Source organism: Nerophis lumbriciformis, linkage group LG16 (assembly GCF_033978685.3).
Source record: "Nerophis lumbriciformis linkage group LG16, RoL_Nlum_v2.1, whole genome shotgun sequence".
Classification (NCBI taxonomy): domain Eukaryota; kingdom Metazoa; phylum Chordata; class Actinopteri; order Syngnathiformes; family Syngnathidae; genus Nerophis; species Nerophis lumbriciformis.
In genome coordinates, this window is record NC_084563.2 from 29,644,599 (window position 1) to 29,666,508 (window position 21,910).

General features: G+C 41.2%; 1 protein-coding gene across 6 annotated transcripts in view; it reads left to right on the forward strand.

Annotated features, from left to right (window-relative positions):
* Positions 1-9,518: 9,518 nt before the first annotated feature.
* Positions 9,519-21,910, forward strand: part of clockb (clock circadian regulator b) — a 74,081-nt gene continuing 61,689 nt past the window's right edge. For 4 of the 6 annotated variants that reach the window (XM_061976935.2, XM_061976933.2, XM_061976937.2 and 1 more), the window contains exons 1-2: positions 9,519-9,681; positions 21,721-21,786. The gene's annotated coding sequence lies outside the window, so the exon portion shown is untranslated. Of the gene's footprint in view, positions 9,682-21,720; positions 21,791-21,910 lie in introns of all 6 variants that reach the window. The other 2 variants (XM_061976934.2, XM_061976936.2) reach the window with 2 other exon arrangements.

A 21,910-nucleotide genomic window follows, 5' to 3' on the forward strand; every position in this document is an offset into this window, starting at 1 on the left:
ATAATATAATTCATATAGCAATACAGTCTCACTGCACAGCAGGCCAGCAGTTAGCCGAGTCCGTCCATGTTGAGGCACTGAGTGACGTGCCTCAACTGGCTGCTGTTCACCGCACCGTCTCTTCTCAGTATTTGAACGGCAAATGTGAAAATTCAGCGATTTTGAATAAAAATAATCTAAAACTGGTGAAGTTAAATGGAAAATAACTTTATAGTATAATCACTGGATACATTTAACAATTTAATATATATTTTTTTCTTTTTACATTTTTTTTCTTTCCATTGCCTCACCTGCCTCTAGTGACTGCACGTCACTGCTCCCCAGGTTATAATAAACACCTCCCAGTCAACTACTAGTAACATCACTATGAGCCCGTTGACCTTCTAGAAACGTATACTGCAGCTCAGCTCGCTCGCAGTCCTGGCTTGAGGTGAAGGCTAATTAGCTTTTAGCGTAACGTTAGCTCATTTTGCGGTGCGTGTGTGTGTGTGTGTGCGTGTGTGTAGTCTCTCCTATTGCTATTGTACTATTTTTTCAGCTATAGTTACATTAATCATTAGTAATGCAGCAGCCTAGTTTTGAATGGCAGGGTCCCTGCTATCACATGTTGATAAATATATAACATTTACATAATAAAAATCAACTACAGGCTTCCCAAATGTAATAAATGAAGCATGATGAGTTGACTTGAAACTGTTTAATGTTGCACTTTTTATATGTAGAAGAAAAGTGTTGTCATTTTATTTAATCTGAGCAACAACTTGAGGCAGTTTAATGTTGATTAATGTGGGCAGAATTATTATAGTGTTCCCAATGTTAAAAGGATAAAGCCATTGTTTACACATTTGGTAAATAAATAGCCAAAAAATTTATATTTTGTTGTTTTCTTACTGTACCAAAAATGAACCGAACCGTGACCTCTGAACCGAGGTACGTACTGAACCGAAATTTTTGTGTACCGTTACACCCCTAGATGCATTGCGATTTCACGTCACACTTTCAAGCCCTATTGAAAAATCTCAGAAAATATCAAGGTTTCAAAAACTGTAAGACATGATGATCAAAATGATAAGAAATAAAGTCTTGACATATCTCACTTTGTATGTAATGAGTTAATATCACGTGTTAGTTTCACATTTGAAGTTGATGTCATTGAACTTTTACACCATAGTCTACATTTTTGAGTTCCATCTGTATAATATTAAATATGGTTGCCGGAAAACATGCAACTTTTCTCTGACTACAATTGAACATTCACCTACCGAAAATCAGGAGCACTGTGTGAAATGGTTGCAAGCTTTCGACTACAAACTTAGTCACTGCTCGGTGACATTCGTCACAACGCACGTTGCGTAATGACGTCATTCCCGCCCGCACAAATTGTTAAGGGAATCATTTGGAACAAATGGCAAGTCGTTCCAAGGAGTTGATACACTGGGAACCAATTCTGAAGAAGAACCGTTTTTTTCGATTAAAACCATTGGAGGCATGATGGAGATATCTATAGAACAATCTTTCCTTCATTCATACTTCCTCCAAATGGTCCGTTTGGAATTTTCTTCGCTGCCCTATGTGACGTCAGCAGATTATTCATATATGGTAGACATTTACCCAAACATGCTTGCACGAGTCAGCCATTTTTAATTTATGTAAAACCGGCTGTGCCACTAGATCATGTCCACGATGAAACCCAATGAAAGAAATGTTATTTAACAGCACAAGTCACTACACTAACTTTCAGCCTCATCGGAAGTAAAAAGTGCCTTACTTTTAACTTTTAACAAAGAGTCCTGCTTCACCCACAAACCTTCACAAAATTTTCTGAAAAACGACTTTTAATGGCGGGCTCAATGCCTACTATTTATGGCCATGAAGGAGACAATGGAACAGTAAATAATACCAGTAGGTAAGAATTGTGTGAATGATACATTAACGATGTTTAGCTCGACTTGTTGTGTAGCTAGCTTAGCCTTCTACTGTGACAATATAATGATGGATTAAAAAAAAAAAAAGCACACATTTTTTATTTGAATTTTCTTTACAAACAAGGCAGTTCACACCCAAAGTTTAACCGTAAATAAGTCGATCCAAGTGTGTGCAAAGAGTCCTGCATCACCCACAAACTTTCACAAAATGTTCTGAAAAACTACTTTTAATGGCGGGCTTGATGCCTACTATTTATAGCCATGAAGGAGACAATGGAACAGTAAGTAATACCAGTAGGCTAAAATTGTGTGAATGATACATTAGCAATGTTTAGCTTGACTTGTTGTGTAGGTAGCTTCGCCTTCTACTGTGACAATAGCATCACTGTTTTCAGCAAAATAAAGATGGATAAAAAAAAAAAAGTACAAATCTTTTTATTTAAATTTTCTTTACAAACAAGGCAGTTCACACCCAAAGTTATCACCGTGTCTCCACAAAGGAGGTAGAGGGCCGCCAGTTTTAAAGTGAGCAAATTTACCGACAGGCGTAAACTTGTTGGCCCGGAGACTTCACAAATTATGTCAACCTTTTAACAGACATGAAATAAAAAATGGAAAAATGATTACACATACAAATACACACACCTAAAATTGTGGTAATAACGTGACAGTGTATGATAGAAGCTTAATAATGTAAGATAAATAAACTAATCAAGTCAACAGAAAAGGGAGAAATAAAGTAAATGTACTTTATTATTGACAAAAGAACCTGAAAAACTCAGCTAAAATGGGTTGGGTAAAGGTGGGCAAGAGGAGGAAGAGTTTATGGGGGCTCAGTCACTCTCTGGGTGAATTGTGGTACAATTTAAGTACTCCGAGAAGGGCTGCCGAGTTTTCTCAAATGCAACCGGTCAGCCAGTCAACAAAAAACTAATCTTTTCAAGTTTGAAAAACTACTTTTGATGGCGGAGTCGGTGCCTACTGTTAATGGCAAGAGAGGAGAAAATTAAACGGTTATTAACAAGAGTGGGTTAGAAATGTGTGAATAATGTGTCAGCAATATTAGCTCAATTTCAATCAATCAATCTTTATTTATATAGCCCTAAATCACAAGTGTCTCAAAGGGCTGCACAAGCCACAACGACATCCTCGGTACAAAGCCCACATAAGGGCAAGGAAAAACTCACCCCAGTGGGACGTCGATGTGAATGACTATGAGAAACCTTGGAGAGGACCGCATATGTGGGTAACCCCCCCCCTGTAGGGGAGACCGAAAGCAATGGATGTCGAGTGGGTCTGACATAATATTGTGAGAGTCCAGTCCATAGTGGATCCAACATAATAGTAAGAGTCCAGTCCATAGTGGGGCCAGCAGGACACCATCCCGAGCGGAGACGGGTCAGCAGCGCAGAGATGTTCCCAGCCGATGCACAGGCGAGCGGTCCACCCCGGGTCCCGACTCTGGACAGCCAGCACTTCATCCATGGCCACCGGACCTGTGCCCCCCCCACCTCAAGGAAAAGGGGAGCAGAGGAGAAAAGAAAAGAAACGGCAGATCAACTGGTCTAACAGGGGGACTATTTAAAGGCTAGAGTATACAAATGAGTTTTAAGATGGGACTTAAATGCTTCTACTGAGGTAGCATCTCTAATTGTTACCGGGAGGGCATTCCATAGTACTGGAGCCCGAATAGAAAACGCTCTATAGCCCGCAGACTTTTTTTGGGCTCTGGGAATCACTAATAAGCCGGAGTTCTTTGAACGCAAATTTCTTGCCGGGACATATGGTACAATGCAATCGACAAGATAGGACGGAGCTAGACCGTGTAGTATTTTATACGTAAGTAGTAAAACCTTAAAGTCACATCTTAAGTGCACAGGAAGCCAGTGCAGGTGAGCCAGTATAGGCGTAATATGATCAAACTTTCTTGTTCTTGTCAAAAGTCTAGCAGCCGCATTTTGTACCAACTGTAATCTTTTAATGCTAGACATAGGGAGGCCCGAAAATAATACGTTACAGTAGTCGAGACGAGACGTAACGAACGCATGAATAATGATCTCAGCGTCGCTAGTGGACAAAATGGAATGAATTTTAGCGATATTACGGAGATGAAAGAAGGCCGTTTTAGTAACACTCTTAATGTGTGACTCAAAGGAGAGAGTTGGGTCGAAAATAATACCCAGATTCTTTACTGATTCGCCTTGTGTAATTGTTTAGTTGTCAAATGTTAAGGTGGTATTATTAAATAAATGTCGGTGTTTAGCAGGACCGATAATCAGCATTTCCGTTTTCTTGGCGTTGAGTTGCAAGAAGTTAGCGGACATCCATTGTTTAATTTCATTAAGGCACGCCTCCAGCTGACTACAATCCGGCGTGTTGGTCAGCTTTAGGGGCATGTAGAGTTGGGTGTCATCAGCATAACAATGAAAGCTAACACCGTATTTGCGTATGATGTCGCCTAGCGGCAGCATGTAAATGCTAAAGAGTGCAGGGCCAAGAACCGAACCCTGAGGAACTCCGCACGTTACCTTAACATAGTCCGAGGTCACATTATTATGGGAGACGCATTGCATCCTGTCAGTAAGATAAGAGTTAAACCACGACAAAGCTAAGTCTGACATACCAATACGTGTTTTGATACGCTCTAATAAAATATTATGATCGACGGTATCGAAAGCAGCGCTAAGATCAAGAAGCAGCAACATAGATGACGCATCAGAATCCATCGTTAGCAGTAGATCATTAGTCATTTTTGCGAGGGCTGTCTCCGTAGAGTGATTTGCCCTGAAACCGGATTGAAAAGATTCACAGAGATTGTTGGACACTAAGTGTTCATTTAGCTGCTGTGCGACCATTTTTTCGAGGATTTTCGAAATAAAGGGAAGGTGGGACACCGGTCGGTAGTTTACCATGAGGTCAGGATCGAGGTTAGGTCTTTTGAGCAGAGGATGAATAACCGCTTTCTTGAATGCTAGGGGAACAGTGCCAGAGGAAAGTGATAAGTTTATCATATTTAGCACTGATGGACCTAATAATACAAAAAGCTCCTTGATAAGTTTCCCAGGAAGTGGGTCAAGTAAACATGTTGTTTGTTTTATCCCACTTACACGCTGTAATAGTTCCTCTAATGTTATTTCATCAAAAAGAGAGAGACTATTTTGTATTGCAGTATCCGTCGTAGATACAGTTGTATCTGTGTTCATAGAACCCAGTTGTAGCTGGGATGCGTTGTCTTTAATCTCCTTTCTAATGAGTTAAATTTTCTTATTAAAGAAATTCATAAAGTCATCTGCCGAGTGGGTGGAGCTATTGGGAGGAGTCCCTTGTTGGGTTAGCGATGCTACTGTACTAAACAAAAATTTAGGGTCGTTTTTGTTGAGGCGGATGAGATTTGAGTAATATTTAGCTTTAGCTAAGGTAAGCATGCGTTTATACGATATTAAACTATCACTCCATGCTTGATGGAAAACCTCAAGCTTGGTCGCGCGCCATTTGCGTTCCAACTTTCTACATGATAATTTATGAGCTCTGGTTTCTTCTGTAAACCATGGGGTGCGCCTTTTAGGGGCCCTTTTTTGTTTTAGCGGTGCTATACTATCAATGGTTTTGCGCAGGGCATTGTCAAAGTTGTTAGTGAGGTTATCAATAGAGCCGACATAATTTGGGAATGGTGCCATTACCGAAGGCAGTAGGTCAGCAAGAGTCATCGTTGTGGCAGCATTAATGTTGCGGCTGCTATAGCAGTTATTATTATTATTAGTTTGTTGACAATGAGTCAGAACTTCGAATTTTATAAGATAATGATCAGACATTACTTTAGTATACGGGAGTACCATAACTTTGGAGGTGGTGACACCCCTGACATTTGTTGTGTAGCTTGCTTAGCCTTCTAATGTAAGACAACAACGTCACCGTCCTCCGGCAAAATAAACAATGATTTTCAGCAATGTTAGCTCGATTTGTTGTGTAGCTTGCTTAGCCTTCTAATATAAGACAACAACGTCACCGTTCTCCGGCAAAATAAACAATGATTTTCAGCAATGTTAGCTTGATTTGTTGTGTAGCTTGCTTAGCCTTCTAATGTAAAACAAAAACGTCACTGCCCTTTGGCAAAATAAAAAATGATTTTCAGCAATGTTAGCTCGATTTGTTGTGTAGCTTGCTTAGACTTCTAATGTAAGATAACAACATCACTGTCCTCTGGCAAAATAAATAATGATTTTCAGCAATGTTCTTTCGATTTGTTGTGTAGCTTGCTTAGCCTTCTAATGTAAGACAACAATGTCACCGTCCTTTGGCAAAATAAAGAATGATTTTCCTAAAAAAAATTGTTTTAATTGGATCAGTGCCTACTGTGTTTGGCAATGGACCAGTTAGTTACATATTACGTTAGCGATGTAGCTCGTAGCTTGAACCTCTGTTGTTTACAAGTGGTCAAAGCAGCGGTGTCGTGGACTTATTAACATGATAGAGAATAGAAAATCATTTTTATGTCAACATACACATGTATATGTCCAAGATTTAGCATTGGAGGGAAAGAGACTCGGAAGAAGTTTAACCTTCGCCAGTGTATCCCACCAGATATTTGTGAGAAAACAATACAAGAGTCTTCAGCGAGGTGGCAGCAACTCATAGAGGGGTTTGTACGGATGTATAAAATAAAAACAAATAAATTAGAAACACTGATGTAAAGTTTAAGGAGAATGGTTGTACGCCTGCTCTATTTGAAATGTGAAAACCAAAGAATCACTTGTTTAAAGTACAGTGTTTTATTTAGTCAAAATGTACAATGGGAAAAATGTTACTAATTAATAGAACCTCTCCCGTGTTTTTAATGAATACTTAGGCCCACTATGCTACTGTATTTTAATGTGGGTCATTATGGAGAGCCAAGTGTTTTTTGAGTGGGACGTGGTGAAAGCATTTTGAGAACCACTGCCTTTCATTATTACTCAAAGACGGCTGTCCATCATCAAAATAAAGAGTATATTGTAACTTTTATTGTTGCCTCATGCTTCTTAAGTGTGCTGCATACTTCCAGAGGACGCGGGCGGATGATTGCATTATTTAATATGTTCCTGCGTGTTTAGCTTACAGTGTAATTGATCTAATAGATGAGTGGAGCACTGTACTATGCATACAGTAATAATTGCCCTAATGCAGTGGCCTCCAGGTGCCACTATAGACCTCAGGGAGGTGCAGAGGTTTGTGCCAAAAAAAAAGAAAAACCTGCCCAGCTAACTTTATTCCTGTTTAAAAGCAAAATGCAATGATTTTTAGTCCCAACTATATATGGCCCCAACTGTGCATGAACTGCAAAGACTGTTGGTATTTAGAGAAAAAAAAAGGCTCACCTTTTTGACCATGGTAAACTCTTCTTAGGTTCTTCATTTGTATTCTGTTATTTTATATTTTATTTATTGCTAGTATACCATTATTCTCACTAATCTATGTTTTTGTTTATTAATGTCAATTAATAAATAATAATCAGTTAATACCATTTATTCATTTACTTAAATGGAACCGCACTTTTTTTACATTTTGCCTATCATTCATAATCCTTATGTAAAATAAGAACACGTTTTTTTTAATGCATTCTAAGTCGTAAAATACAGCCAGTAAGAGGTGGCTAACAATGCAGCTAACAGGAGTACTCTATTGCGCTCAAAAAACATCAAAAAAGCGCCAACAATACATTAACCAAGTATTAGTGATATCGTTAATATGAGTGCTAACTCAGAGGAACTATTTTTTAGCAAGCTAACCAGCTTATTTCCTCCGTATTGACATATTGAGCTTCTGCATGGCCTCTGAGTGGGGGAAAGTTAATTCTAGATGATAAATCATGCCTCTCACCTGCATAGTAGAAGGTTGTGGACATACACCTACAAGTTGGTCAACTTTGACATCCAACTTAGACCCGGAGATGACGAGAAAGACACAAAAATACATGTTTTTTTATTTTAATTTTTTTTTACTTGCTTGAGGATTATGATTAATACTTCATGTAAACAGGAATACACAGACATCTCATCAGTCTTTATCCCAGTGATAGCAGACATTGTACAGTAAGTGACTGTTTTATTAGGTTTGCATATCTTATTTAGCACTTAGTAATAATGCTACATGATGCTTAGTGTTTGACTAAAGCTGCATCTGTTCAGCACACTAAAACTTGTAGATCATCGTCTTTAAATTCAGGCTCAAAAATAGAAGTTTCTGGATCATCATTTGTCCTAAAGTAGACTCTCATCAAGTCTGCCATGATTAGTAGTCTTCTTCTTGTTGTTGAAGGGAAAGTGAACGTTGTGATCCGTCTGTGAAATTGATTATGCTTAAAAAGAGCAAAATATCTAAATATCACATGTTATTATGAATGTTACTACATGATATATATACACTTACATCATGTATATATTACATGTTATTATGAATGTTACTATATACTTACATCATGTATATATTAAATTTTATTATGAATGTTACTACATTACATATATACTTACATTAAGTATATATTACATGTTATTATGAATGTTACAAGATACTACATAGATACTTACATCATATATATATACATATATATATATATTACATGTTATTATGAATGTTACTACATGACATATATACTTACATCATGTATATATTACATGTCATTATGAATGTTACTACATTACATATATACTTACATCATGTATATATTACATGTTATTATGAATGTTACTAAATTACGGTAAAAATATACTTACAGCTTGTATATGAAATGCTGATGAGGTGTTTACATTTTTTTAGAGCACTTTATAGGCGAAATAGATTGACTCCTATTGACTTTGTTGTTAGCTGACTTTTGCTAATGCTTATTTACGATTTAGAATGTACAAAAAAAAGAAAAAAAAGCATGTTTTCTAGTCTTGAATAAGGATTGTGAATGATAGGAATGTTTTATGAAAAAAAATTCTGTTCCCTTTTAACTAGTAGTCCATGCATCTATTTTCTACCGCTTGTCCCTTTTTGGGGTCGTATTACTCATTATTGATCAACTACTTCTTTTTGATGGTACTACGGTATGTCCATTTTATAGTGTCAGTAAAGCCGTGTCATGGACCAGACCCGCACCTCTTTTAGTGAGAAAAAACTGCACCGGGCAGGAGGCAGGCTTCCACTTGGTGACGTCACCCAGGTTGCCAGTGCTAAAAATCAAGTAGCGTGACAATAAAGTGAGGGAACCTCTATACAGGCAGAGCTGTGACGTCACCACCTATACAGGTGGTGATTGGATGTCAATTAAAAGGGGGGAAACCCCTCCGTCTTGCACGGGCATAAGCCCATATCATAATAAAATACTGTAAACAGGAGATGTCGCTTCTTTGTGTCTTTTTTTTTTTACGAAACATTTGTCGCGCGATATTTCATTAATTGTTGCATTGTGCGATAATGTGCATGTGGTTATATTGCGTGTACAGTAAGCACATATTGGCACTTTTAGTTGTTGGAAATAAAAAGTGAGACGTTTGTGCTGATCCCAGGTCAGCTGGTCTTCTCCTGGGCTCGTTTTTGTGTACAGTACTTGCCAAATAGTGCGCCCTACTGTCTCCATTGCGCATGACTGTACGTCGTAATATGAAGTAGGCCTCCTGTTTTCCTCCCCGAGCCGGAGTCCTCCTGGCCCCCGCCGCCGCCTCCGCCTCCGCCGCGCTCCATGCGACGCCACGACCGAGCGAGCCGCACCACAAGCGAGGGCGAAGGACTCGGCGAGGTGAGGCTGCTTGTTTTTTTTTCTCCCTTCTTGGTTGTTGTTGTATGTTGTAGTCCGCGGCTCGCGGAGTGTTTCCGCACGCTGGAGGGCGACAAGGCCCAGTGACCCACATTCTCCTCCGCGCGCGCGCGTCCGGCTGCCTGGCCCCGTGTTGTGTGTGCGGGTCGTGCACGCGCGCCCGCTTTTTACATCCGCCGCGTAAATGTTTAAAAATAACGCCATTATTATCACGCCTGAATGTTAATTCACGCCATTACGCGGCGCCTTTTTTCATCACAAACTGTTGTTTTTGACGGGACTCATTTGTGGCGTGACAGCCAGCCCAGGGGGCTCGACGCCAGTTTTATACATTTTATTATTCACCTTTTCTCCCCGCCAGCCCAACAAACACACTATTTGTCGCACGTAATGAAAAAAGGCGCGAAGAAGGAAGACGTCAGTGCGCTAAATAGTCAGTTTTGGCTAGCAGGCTTAGTTAGCATGCTATGCTAGCTATGTGGGTTGCTCTCTACCCGGTTGTATAACCAACACCTGTGGCACACATGCTTTATTCTCCTCCTTTTACGCGCACCATCCTTACATACTGTCCTTGTAAAGTGGGCAGAATGGCACGATGAAGAGGAAAAAACAAGCTTAGCCATGAGGATTACTGTACTGGAGTATAGGTCAGGGTTCCCACGGTACAGCCAGCATACAGTACAGGCTGGTTAAGATGGTTGCACTCCAACTTTCAATGTATGTCAGCTTTAAATCGTCCGAAAAGGCGATTCGACTCGTCATTTATGCCGGCTACACGGCCGTTGGAGCGCTGGTATGGCTCAGGTGGTAGAAGTGTTGTGAGTGATTCCATGTGCAGGGGTTGGCGACCCAAAACGTTGAAAGAGAACCAGAAATACAAAAACCAAATCTGCCTGGAGACGCAAAAATGTAAAAGCCGTATAAAAGTGTAATAATGAAGGCAACACATGATGTAAGTGCCTACTATCACAAAATTGTTATGTATACAGGAGGGAGTTGTGACGGCACAGACATAAAGAGGCGGTATAGCTCTATGTATTTTATTATATATATTACAATATATATAATAATACACAATACTAAATATATAAACTAAACAAGAGAATGGAGTGTGACTAATCCAAAAGGGGTGTATGTGTAAAAAACAAGTTTAGCCATGAGGATTACTGTACTGGAGTATAGGTCAGGGTTCCCACGGTACAGCCAGCATACAGTACAGGCTGGTTAAGATGGTTGCACTCAAACTTTCAATGTATGTCAGCTTTAAATCGTCGTTTACGCCGGCTGCACGATCGTTGGAGCGTAGGGATGGCTCAGGTGGTAGAAGTGTTGTGAGTGATTCGCCATGTGCAGGGGTCGGCGACCCAAAACGTTGAAAGAGCCATATTGGACCAGAAATACAAAAAGCAAATCTGCCTGGAGAGGCAAACATGTAAAAGCCGTATATAAGTGTTATAATGAAGGCAACACATGATGTAAGTGCCTACTATCAAAATTGTTATGTATACAGGAGGGAGTTGTGACGGCACAGACATAAAGGGGCAGTATAGCTCTATGTATTTTGTCATATATATTACAATATATATAATAATACACTACACTAAATATATAAACTTAACAAGAGAATGGAGTGTGACTAATCCAAAAGGGTTGTATGTGTAAAAAACAAGTTTAGCCATGAGGATTACTGTACTGGAGTATAGGTCAGGGTTCCCACGGTACAGCCAGCATACAGTACAGGCTGGTTAAGATGGTTGCACTCCAACTTTCAATGTATGTCAGCTTTAAATCGTCCGAAAAGGCGATTTTACTCATCGTTTACGCCGGCTGCACGATTGTTGGAGCGTAGGTATGGCTCAGGTGGTAGAAGTGTTGTGAGTGATTCGCCATGTGCAGGGGTCGGCCACCCAAAACGTTGAAAGACCCAAAATGGACTACTATCAAAATGACTTTAAAAGTCTTACATACGTGTTATAATGACGGCAACACGTCATTTAAGTGCCTATATTAGCCTACTATCAAAATGACTTTAAAAGTTTTATATAAGTGCTATATTGAAGACAACACATGATGTAAGTGTCTATATAAGCTATATTAGCCTACTATCAAAATGACTTTAAAAGTGTTATAATGAAGATGATTTTAAGTGCCTATATTAGCCTACTATCAAAATGACTATGTGTTGCAGGCTGTCGCAAATCTTCGATGACAGAAATGTTGAAATGTAATATTTATTCTACACATTTTTACAACATTAGAAAACATTAGTAAAACTTCTCAGAGGGTGAGATAACTCCTGGAAGTGACTGTCTTAGAATGGCCAAAGATGTGTGTGTCCATGTTAAAGGAAACAGCAGGCTGTCTTCTTCTAATGGGTTTATTACAATCTTTGCAAGCTGGGTAACGTTTGCTGTGGTCTGGAACAACATAGTAACGTTTGCTGTGGTCTGGAACAACATGGCCCACAAACAACTATCAGAAATGCAGCCAATATGACATACAGATAATGTGTCATTAGACATGCAAATATAAATTAAATACACAGAGGACATAACTAAAGGAAATTAAATGAACTCAAATATAGCTACAAACGAGGCATAATGATGCTATATGTACCTACAGCTAGCCTAAATAGCATGTTAGCATTGATTAGCTTGAAGTCATGCAGTGACCAAATATGCCTGATTAGCACTCCACACAAGTCAATAACATCAACAAAGCTCACCTTTGTGCATTCACACACAGCATAAAACGTTTAGTGGACAAAATGAGACAAAAAGGAGTGGCATAAAACACGTCTTTCTGTGGCAGCGTCATGTAAACAAACTGTTGCGTCACAGTCCACAAAACTATGTTAAGATCAAGGACCACCGAAATTAGTAGGACAAAACGGCGCTTGCCAAATATCCTCATCAGTGAAGCATAAACGCTAACATATTTAACAGGCTTTCTAACAATTACGAAGGTTTGTGTCATGTTTGTCCTCCTACAGAAACCATATTAAAACTAAAATATAATTTTTCCCTCATCTTTTTCCATTTTGTTTGAGAATATCCTGTATGCTAGAGATCGACTAATATGTTTTTTTTCATGGACAATATCAATTATTAGTAATCAAAGGGGCCGATAACCCATATCTGGAGCGCTATTATGTTAAATCAGCTTTTCTTACCTATTGGTACCTGCTGTTCTGTGTTTGGGATCTGCATAAGTCCCGAAAATGTGAAATGAAAGCATGGAGGCATGGTGGAGATATTTATAAAACAATCTTGCCTTCCTTCATACTTCCTCCAAACAGTCTGTTTGTTATTTGCACAACCTGTGACATCACCGTATCACCCATATATGGTATAGATGTACCCTGTCCGCCATTGTAGTCCGCGCTGTAGTCAATAAGTTCTTTCTTTTTCTCTACCCTGTAGTTGTGGGGCAGACTGGCTCGTACATGCACATGCATCCTCCGATGTTACAATTTTTACTACAGTATAGCGTAGAGTTCCGACCTGTGCAATTATTTTGACACGAAGGGGCCCCATTGAGAGAAAAAATAACTCGGGGGGTGGGTGTGGGTGTATATATATATATATATATATATATATATATATATATATATATATATATATATATATATATATATATATATACAGTATACAGGCCTCGAATTTTAACTTTTTAAGTTCAAGGCAAGTGTTGCCTTAAAGGAGGGCTCACTTTTTAGGGCTCCAAGGCAAACATTATTTTCTATCGAGGCAGGGGCTCCAAAGGACATGCATTTATATATATATATATATATATATATATATATATATATATATATATATATATATATATATATATATATATATACATACATATTTATACCATATTTTTCGGACTATAAGTCGCAGTTTTTTTCATAGTTTGGCCCGGGGGTGCGACTTATACTCAGGAGCGACTTATGTGTGAAATTATTAACACATTACCGTAAAATATCAAATAATATTATTTAGCTCATTCACGTAAGAGACTAGACGTATAAGATTTCATGGGATTTAGCGATTAGGAGTGACAGATTGTTTGGTAAATGTATAGCATGTTCTATATCCATCCATCCATCCATCTTCTTCCGCTTATCCGAGGTCGGGTCGCGGGGGCAGCAACCTAAGCAGGGAAGCCCAGACTTCCCTCTCCCCAGCCACTTTGTCCAGCTCTTCCTGTGGAACCCCGAGGCGTTCCCAGGCCAGCCGGGAGACATAGTCTTCCCAACGTGTCCTGGGTCTTCCCCGCGGCCTCCTACCGGTCAGACGTGCCCTAAACACCTCCCTAGGGAGGCGTTCGGGTGGCATTCTGACCAGATGCCCGAACCACCTCATCTGGCTCCTCTCGATGTGGAGGAGCAGCGGCTTTACTTTGAGCTCCCCCCGGATGGCAGAGCTTCTCACCCTATCTCTAAGGGAGAGCCCCGCCACCCGGCGGAGGAAACTCATTTCGGCCGCTTGTACCCGTGATCTTGTCCTTTCGGTCATAACCCAAAGCTCATGACCATAGGTGAGGATGGGAACGTAGATCGACCGGTAAATTGAGAGCTTTGCCTTCCGGCTCAGCTCCTTCTTCACCACAACGGATCGATACAGCATCCGCATTACTGAATACGCCGCACCGATCCGCCTGTCGATCTCACGATCCACTCTTCCCTCACTCGTGAACAAGACTCCGAGGTACTTGAACTCCTCCACTTGGGGCAAGATCTCCTCCCCAACCCGGAGATGGCACTCCACCCTTTTCCGGGCGAGAACCATGGACTCGGACTTGGAGGTGCTGATTCTCATCCCAGTCGCTTCACACTCGGCTGCGAACCGATCCAGTAAGAGCTGAAGATCCTGGCCAGATGAAGCCATCAGGACCACATCATCTGCAAAAAGCAGAGACCTAATCCTGCAGCCACCAAACCAGATCCCCTCAACGCCTTGACTGCGCCTAGAAATTCTGTCCATAAAAGTTATGAACAGAATCGGTGACAAAGGGCAGCCTTGGCGGAGTCCAACCCTCACTGGAAAAGTGTCCGACTTACTGCCGGCAATGCGGACCAAGCTCTGGCACCGAGCATACAGGGAGCGGACCGCCACAATCAGACAGTCCGTTACCCCATACTCTCTGAGCACTCCCCACAGGACTTCCCGAGGGACACGGTCGAATGCCTTCTCCAAGTCCACAAAACACATGTAGACTGGTTGGGCAAACTCCCATGCACCCTCAAGTACCCTGCCGAGAGTATAGAGCTGGTCCACAGTTCCACGACCAGGACGAAAACCACACTGTTCCTCCTGAATCCGAGGTTCGACTATCCGGCGTAGCCTCCTCTCCAGTACACCTGAATAGACCTTACCGGGAAGGCTGAGGAGTGTGATCCCACGATAGTTAGAACACACCCTCCGGTTCCCCTTCTTAAAGAGAGGAACCACCACCCCGGTCTGCCAATCCAGAGGTACCGCCCCCGATGTCCACGCGATGCTGCAGAGTCTTGTCAACCAAGACAGCCCCACAGCATCCTGAGCCTTAAGGAACTCCGGGCGGATCTCATCTACCCCTGGGGCCTTGCCACCGAGGAGCTTTTTAACTACCTCAGCAACCTCATCCCCAGAAATAGGAGAGCCCACCACAGACTCCCCAGGCACTGCTTCCTCATAGGAAGATGTGTTGGTGGGATTGAGGAGGTCTTCGAAGTATTCCCTCCACCGATCCACAACATCCGCAGTCGAGGTCAGCAGAACACCATCCCCGCCATACACGGTGTTGATAGTGCACTGCTTCCCCTTCCTGAGGCGGTGGATGGTGGTCCAGAATTGCTTCGAAGCCGTCCGGAAGTCGTTTTCCATGGCTTCCCCGAACTCCTCCCATGTCCGAGTTTTTGCCTCTGCGACCGCTGAAGCCGCACACCGCTTGGCCTGTCGGTACCTGTTCGCTGCCTCAGGAGTCCTATGAGCCAAAAGAACCCGATAGGACTCCTTCTTCAGCTTGACGGCATCCCTCACCGCCGGTGTCCACCAACGGGTTCTAGGATTACCGCCACGACAAGCACCAACTACCTTGCGGCCACAGCTCCAATCAGCCGCCTCGACAATAGAGGCGCGGAACATGGTCCATTCGGACTCAATGTCCAGCACCTCCCTCGTGACATGTTCAAAGTTCTTCCGGAGGTGGGAATTGAAACTCTCTCTGACAGGAGACTCTGCCAGACGTTCCCAGCAAACCCTCACAATGTGTTTGGGCCTGCCAGGTCTGTCCGGCATCCTCCCCCACCATCGCAGCCAACTCACCACCAGGTGGTGACCGGTAGAAAGCTCCGCCCCTCTTTTCACCCGAGTGTCCAAAACATGAGGCCGCAAATCCGATGACACAACTACAAAGTCGATCATGGAACTGCGGCCTAGGGTGTCCTGGTGCCAAGTGCACATATGGACACCCTTATGTTTGAACATGGTGTTCGTTATGGACAATCTGTGACGGGCACAAAAGTCCAATAACAAAACACCGCTCGGGTTCAGATCCGGGCAGCCATTCTTCCCAATCACGCCTCTCCAGGTTTCACTGTCGCTGCCAACATGAGCATTGAAGTCTCCCAGTAGAACGAGGGAATCACCCGGGGGAGCACTCTCAAGTACTCCCTCGAGTGAATCCAAAAAGGGTGGGTACTCTGAGCTGCGGTTTGGCGCGTAAGCGCAAACCACAGTCAGGACCCGTTCCCCCACCCGAAGGCGGAGGGAAGGTACCCTCTCGTCCACCGGGTTGAACTCCAATGTACAGGCTCTGAGCCGGGGGGGAACAAGAATTGCCACCCCAGCCCGTCGCCTCTCACTGCCGGCAACGCCAGAGTGGAAGAGAGTCCAGCCCCTCTCGAGAGAACTGGTTCCAGAGCCCTTGCTGTGCGTCGAAGTGAGTCCGACTATATCTAGCCGGAACTTCTCCACCTCGCGCACTAGCTCAGGCTCCTTCCCCCCCAGCGAGGTGACGTTCCACGTCCCAAGAGCTAGCTTCTGTAGCCGAGGATCGGACCGCCAAGTGCCCTGCCTTCGGCTGCCGCCCAGCTCACATCGCACCCGACCTCTATGACCCCTGCTATGGGTGGTGAGCCCATTGGAGGGGGGACCCACGTTGCCTCTTCGGGCTGTGCCCAGCCGGGCCCCATGGGGACAGGCCCGGCCACCAGGCGCTCGCCATCGTGCCCCACCTCCGGGCCTGGCTCCAGAGGGGGGCCCCGGTGACCCGCGTCCGGGCGAGGGAAATCTGGGTCCTTTGTTTTTATCTTTCATGGAGGTCTTCGAGCTGCTCTTTGTCTGGTCCCTCACCTAGGACCAGTTTGTCTTGGGAGACCCTACCAGGGGGCATAAAGCCCCCGGACAACATAGCTCCTAGGATCATTGGGACACGCAAACTCCTCTACCACGTTAAGGTGGCAGCTCAGAGAGGAGTAGCATGTTCTATATGTTATAGTTATTTGAATGACTCTTACCATAATATGTTACATTAACATACCAGTTGGTTATTTATGCCTCATATAACGTACACTTATTCAGCCTGTTGTTCACTATTCTTTATTTATTTTAAATTGCCTTTCAAATGTCTATTCTTGGTGTTGACTTTTATCAAATACATTTCTCCAAAAAATGCGACTTATACTCCAGTGCGACTTATATATGTTATTTTCATTCTTTATTATGCATTTTTCGGCCGGTGCGACTTATACTCCGGAGCGACTTATACTACGAAAAATACGGCGTGTGTGTGTGTGTATATATATATAAATATATATATATATATATATATATATATATATATATATATATATATATACATATATATATACATATATACACATATATGTGTATATATATATATACATATATACACATATATGTGTATATATATATATATATGTGTGTGTATGTATATATATATATATATATATATATATATATATATATATATATATATATATATATATAAATATATATATATATACACATATACATATATATACATATATGTGTATATATATAAATATATATATACATAAATATATATATATATATAAATATATATATATATATATATATATATATATATATATGTATTTATGTATATATGTATGTATCAGTGACGTGCAGTCAAGGGAGGCAGGTGAGGCAGGGCCTCACGTGCCATCATGGAAAGAAAAAAAATGTAGAAAGAAAAAAAAATGTTTTAATTGTTATATGTATCCAGTGATTATACTATAAAGTTATTTTCCATTTAACTTCACCAGTTTTAGATTATTTTTATTCAAAATCGCTGAATTTTCACATTTGCCGTTGAAATACTGAGAAGAGACGGTGCGGTGATCAGCAGCCAGTTGAGGCACGTCACTGAGTTGAGCCTCACCATGGATTGCGCAATGACTGGGCTAACTGCTGGCCTGCTGTGCAGTGAGACCGTATTGCTATAAATGATAAATAAATGGGTTGTACTTGTATAGCGCTTTTCTACCTTCAAGGTACTCAAAGCGCTTTGACACTACTTCCACATTTACCCATTCACACACACATTCACACACTGATGGAGGGAGCTGCCATGCAAGGCGCTACCAGCACCCATCAGGAGCAAGGGTGAAGTGTCTTGCTCAGGACACAACGGACATGACGAGGTTGGTATTAGGTGGGGATTGAACCAGGGACCCTCGGGTCGCGCACGGCCACTCTTCCACTGCGCCACGCCGTCCTATATGAATTATATTATACATTTCCATAGTTTAGTTAGCTGAGGTATATAATGTACAGTGTATTTTGTCAACAACTGTATGTGTGTAACGTATTTCTTGTGCTGAGCAATCATAAAACTGCTGCGAAGACGCACTGTGTGAGGCTCGCAGTAATCCCGCCTCCTGGTGGTAGAGGGCGCTAGTGATCCCAGAGATCATTCTTGCGACTACTCGGCTGCAGAAGAAGTGACAACAAGCAGCAACAGTTAGCGATCGTTTATTTTTTCCTCTCGCCTGGACTTTTAACATGGAGGATTACATATCTAAAATAAAACAGTTTTCTAAACTGGACTTTCAATCGAAGGAGGAGGTAATACTTAGAGGAAGATCTCCATCGAGACAGAGAGACTTTTAAAACTGAAGAAAGATAAGGAAGACTTCTATAAACAAGTTAAAGTACCAATGATTGTCACACACACACTAGGTGTGGTGAAATTTGTCCTCGGCATTTGACCCATCCCCTTGCTCACCCCCTGGGAGGTGAGGGGAGCAGTGGGCAGCAGCGGCGCCGCGCCCAGTAATCATTTTTGGTGATTTAACCCCCAATTCCAAGCCTTGATGCTGAGTGCCAAGCAGGGAAGAATGCTGGTATGAGCTTTTAAACATAACCCGTTAACTGCTGCCAATCAAATGGTGAATAAGATACTCTTTAGGGTTCATATGTTTGTAAATCTGACTGTGATGAAGTCAGTGCCTCACCAGCCATCAACCTCACCGCACGTCACTGATATATACATACATATATATATATATATATATATATATATATATATATATATATATGTGTATATTAGGGCTGGGCGATATGGTCTTTTTTTAATATCGCGATATTTTAAGACCATTTTTCGATACACCATATATATGTGGATATTATGCCTTAGCCTTGAATGAACACTTGATGCATATAATCACAGCAGTATGATAATTCTATGTGTCTACATTAAAACATTCTTCTTCATACTGCATTCATATATGCTACTTTTAAACTTTCATGCAGAGAAGGAAATCGCAACTAAAAAAAATCAAAAATGTTTTCTTACGGTGTTGATCTGGAAATGTTTGCCTCGGCATTTTGATAGTGTGGGCGTGTGGCACCGAACGGAGGTGTTGACGTGCAGAGTACATAAATATTGTTTTTAATATTGTTGTGCAGCACTTCGGAAACATTTTTGTTGTTTAAATGTGCTATATAAATAAAGTGGATTGGATTGGATTGAGCACTCTTCATTCACTAGCAGGGGACTTTTCAAATGATGCTACATATTAGCAGTAGGCTACTGCTACTTTTTATAGCAACGCTTTTGCCCCACACTTGACAAATTACGGTTGTTTGTTCGACATATTCCCACTTGAAGCCAAACCACCGCCAGACGATGGACCCCCTGCTGTTTTTTCGGGGAATTAATTCTTCCTTCATTTGTTACCAGATTCGCACCTTCTTTCTCTCGTATTACCGCTAGCATCACAGCTAACGTTAGCCATGCTGCTACCTCTCTGCTGCGCGAGGGCGTATACGTATGTGACGTATGACGTGACAGTATGTGACGTATGACGTGACAGTATGTGACATATGACGTGACATTATGTGACGTGTGTAGAAGCTGCGCTTGTCTGTCTGTGAGAAGGAGAGACAGGAAAGAGCGAGTAGAGCATGTAGTTTAATGCCCGCAGCTAAAAGCAACTGCGTGAGAACGCATACTCGAATATCACCATATAGTCATTTTCTATATCGCACAGAGACAAACCCGCGATATATCGCGCATATCGATATATCGCCCAGCCCTAGGTGTTAGTATTTATTATGTGTGTGTACCAGTCAGTATGTATTATGTGTGTATACCAGTCAGTATGTATTATGTGTGTATACCAGTCAGTATGTATTATGTGTGTATACCAGTCAGTATGTATTATGTGTGTATACCAGTCAGTATGTTTTATGTGTGTATACCAGTCAGTATGTTTTATGTGTGTATACCAGTCAGTATGTATTATGTGTGTATACCAGTCAGTATTTATTATGTGTGAGTATGTATTATGTGTGTATACCAGTCAGTATTTATTATGTGTTTATACCATTCAGTATGTATTATGTGTGTATACCATTCAGTATGTATTATGTGTGTATACCAGTCAGTATGTATTATGTGTGTATACCATCCAGTATGTATTATGTGTGTATATCAGTCAGTATTTATTATGTGTTTATACCATTCAGTCTGTATTATGTGTGTATACCATTCAGTATGTATTATGTGTGTATACCAGTCAGTATTTATTATGTGTGTATACCAGTCAGTATGTATTATGTGTGTATACCAGTCAGTATTTATTATGTGTGAGTATGTATTATGTGGGTATACCAGTCAGTATGTATTATGTGTGTATACCAGTCAGTATGCATTATGTGTGTATACCAGTCAGTATTTATTATGTGTTTATACAATTCAGTATGTATTATGTGTGTATACCATTCAGTATGTATTATGTGTGTATACCAGTCGGTATGTATTATGTGTGTATACCATCCAGTATGTATTATGTGTGTATATCAGTCAGTATTTATTATGTGTGAGTATTTATGTGTGTATACCATTCAGTATTTATTATGTGTGTATACCAGTCAGTATTTATTATGTGTGTATACCAGTCAGTATGTATTATGTGTGTATACCAGTCAGTATTTATTATGTTTGTATACCAGTCAGTATTTATTATGTGTGAGTATGTATTATGTGTGTATATCAGTCAGTATTTATTATGTGTGAGTATTTATGTGTGTATACCATTCAGTATTTATTATGTGTGTATACCAGTCAGTATTTATTATGTGTGAGTATGTATTATGTGGGTATACCAGTCAGTATGAGTATGACAATCAGAATCTATCCATTTTTAAATATTACAATTTTTGTCATGACGCATATGGAAGAAAGTCATTTTGACAGTGATGACACGAGACTAAAGTGATGCAGATCACAAGAAGACAAGTCTGCAGTGTCATGGGGATGTTTATATCTATAATTGCTTCTTTTGTTGTTTTCAACCATAATTCTTTTTTTCTCTGACATTCACACAATTTACTGTTTTCTCAACTTTCAGCTTGTTTGTTTGTGTCTGGCGTGTAGGATTTGCATGCACAGGTTCCAAGGTGTGTGTGTGCGTGTGTGTGTGTGTGTGTGTGTGTGTGTGCGTGTGTTTGCATGCACAGGTTCCAAGGTGTGTGTTTGAACGGGTGTCTTGTGTTGCAGGTGAGGTGTGGCTCCCACACAAAAGGACAGCCTGAGTAACTCCGCCAGCGTCAAAAGGGCATTCCAGTGAGTGAGTTGACAGTTCTGAATCATCCTGTTTTGTTTTTCTTCTTCCCATAACTGGGTCACTGTGCTTTAAAATATGTTCACAAGACAGCAGTCTGTCTATAAGTGTGACTAACCACTGCTG